Source organism: Neolamprologus brichardi, chromosome 16 (genome assembly GCF_056152115.1).
Source record: "Neolamprologus brichardi isolate AB-2024 chromosome 16, ASM5615211v1, whole genome shotgun sequence".
NCBI lineage: Eukaryota > Metazoa > Chordata > Actinopteri > Cichliformes > Cichlidae > Neolamprologus > Neolamprologus brichardi.
The window spans coordinates 17,002,501-17,005,709 of NC_142119.1; positions in this window are offsets into that span (position 1 = coordinate 17,002,501).

Genomic DNA, 3,209 nt, shown 5'->3' on the forward strand with positions numbered 1-3,209 from the left:
CCCTAACCCTATCCATAACTCTAACCCTAACCCTAACCCTAACCATAACCCTAACCCTATCCATAACCTTAACCCTAACCCTAACCCTAACCCTATCCATAACCCTAACCCTAACCCTCGACACTAATAAAAAGTTTGTTTTGGATGATTTTTGTCCAATTCATCCCTAACCCTAACCCTAAACCATAAACCCTAACCCTAGCCATAACCCTAACCCTAACCCTAACCCTATACATAACCCTATCCATAACCCTAACCCTAACCCTATCCATAACCCTAACCCTAACCCTAACCCTAACCCTATCCATAACCCTAACCCTAACCCTAACCCTTGTCCAATTCATCCCTAACCCTAACCCTAACCCTAACCCTCGACACTAATAAAAAGTTTGTTTTGGATGATTTTTGTCCAATTCATCCCTAACCCTAACCCTAAACCATAAACCCTAACCCTATCCATAACCCTAACCCTAACCCTATCCATAACCCTAACCCTAACCCTAACCCTATCCATAACCCTAACCCTAAGCCTATCCATAACCCTAAACCCTAACCCTAACCCTAACCCTAAGGCTTCAGCCAGAAGAACAACAGGCTGTGGTGTGGCAAAGATGGCAGCTTCCTCCTCCGTATAGTTACAACTCTATGCAACTGTCCTACGGAGGAAAGACTCACTGCTCACCACTCAAACAGTCGACACTAATAAAAAGTTTGTTTTGGATGATTTTTGTCCAATTCATCCCTAACCCTAACCCTAAACCATAAACCCTAACCCTATCCATAACCCTAACTTTAACCCTATCCATAACCCTAACCCTAACCCTAACCCTATCCATAACCCTAACCCTAACCCTATCCATAACCCTATCCCTAACCCTAACCCTAACCCTAATTCATCCCTAACCCTAAACCATAAACCCTAACCCTAACCCTAACCATAACCCTAACCCTATCCATAACCCTAACCCTAACCCTAACCCTATCCATAACCCTAACCCTAACCCTTGTCCAATTCATCCCTAACCCTAACCCTAACCCTAACCCTCGACACTAATAAAAAGTTTGTTTTGGATGATTTTTGTCCAATTCATCCCTAACCCTAACCCTAAACCATAAACCCTAACCCTATCCATAACCCTAACCCTAACCCTAACCCTATCCATAACCCTAACCCTAACCCTATCCATAACCCTAACCCTAACCCTATCCATAACCCTGACCCTAACCCTTGTCCAATTCATCCCTAACCCTAACCCTTGTCCAATTCATCCCTAACCCTAACCCTAACCCTCGACACTAATAAAAAGTTTGTTTTGGATGATTTTTGTCCAATTCATCCCTAACCCTAACCCTAAACCATAAACCCTAACCCTATCCATAACCCTAACCCTAACCCTATCCATAACCCTAACCCTAACCCTATCCATAACCCTAACCCTAACCCTATCCATAACCCTAACCCTAACCCTTGTCCAATTCATCCCTAACCCTAACCCTAACCCTAACCCTAACCCTCGACACTAATAAAAAGTTTGTTTTTGATGATTTTTGTCCATTTCATCCCTAACCCTAACCATAAACCATAAACCCTAACCCTATCCATAACCCTAACCCTAACCCTAACCCTATCCATAACCCTAACCCTAACCCTAACCCTATCCATAACCCTAACCCTAACCCTTGTCCAATTCATCCCTAACCCTAACCCTAACCCTAACCCTCGACACTAATAAAAAGTTTGTTTTGGATGATTTTTGTCCAATTCATCCCTAACCCTAACCCTAAACCATAAACCCTAACCCTATCCATAACCCTAACCCTAACCCTAACACTATCCGTAACCCTATCCATAACCCTAACCCTAACCCTAACCCTATCCATAACCCTAACCCTAACCCTATCCATAACCCTAAACCCTAAACCTAACCCTAACCCTAAGGTTTCAGCCAGAAGAACAACAGGCTGTGGTGTGGCAAAGATGGCAGCTTCCTCCTGCGTATAGTTACAACTCTATGCAACTGTCCTACGGAGGAAAGACTCACTGCTCACCACTCAAACAGTCGACACTAATAAAAAGTTTGTTTTGGATGATTTTTGTCCAATTCATCCCTAACCCTAACCATAAACCATAAACCCTAACCCTATCCATAACCCTAACTCTAACCCTATCCATAACCCTAACCCTAACCCTATCCATAACCCTAACCCTAACCCTATCCATAACCCTATCCCTAACCCTAACCCTAACCCTAATTCATCCCTAACCCTAAACCATAAACCCTAACCCTATCCATAACCCTAACCCTAACCATAACCCTAACCCTATCCATAACCCTAACCCTAACCCTAACCCTATCCATAACCCTAACCCTAACCCTTGTCCAATTCATCCCTAACCCTAACCCTAACCCTAACCCTCGACACTAATAAAAAGTTTGTTTTGGATGATTTTTGTCCAATTCATCCCTAACCCTAACCCTAAACCATAAACCCTAACCCTATCCATAACCCTAACCCTAACCCTAACCCTATCCATAACCCTATCCATAACCCTAACCCTAACCCTATCCATAACCCTAACCCTAACCCTATCCATAACCCTAACCCTAACCCTTGTCCAATTCATCCCTAACCCTAACCCTAACCCTTGTCCAATTCATCCCTAACCCTAACCCTAACCCTAACCCTCGACACTAATAAAAAGTTTGTTTTGGATGATTTTTGTCCAATTCATCCCTAACCCTAACCCTAAACCATAAACCCTAACCCTATCCATAACCCTAACCCTAACCCTATCCATAACCCTAACCCTAACCCTATCCATAACCCTAACCCTAACCCTTGTCCAATTCATCCCTAACCCTAACCCTAACCCTCGACACTAATAAAAAGTTTTGTTTTGGATTATTTTTGTCCATTTCATCCCTAACCCTAACCATAAACCTTAAACCCTAACCCTATCCATAACCCTAACCCTAACCCTAACCCTATCCATAACCCTAACCCTAACCCTAACCCTATCCATAACCCTAACCCTAACCCTTGTCCAATTCATCCCTAACCCTAACCCTAACCCTAACCCTCGACACTAATAAAAAGTTTGTTTTGGATGATTTTTGTCCAATTCATCCCTAACCCTAACCCTAAACCATAAACCCTAACCCTATCCATAACCCTAACCCTAACCCTATCTATAACCCTATCGATAA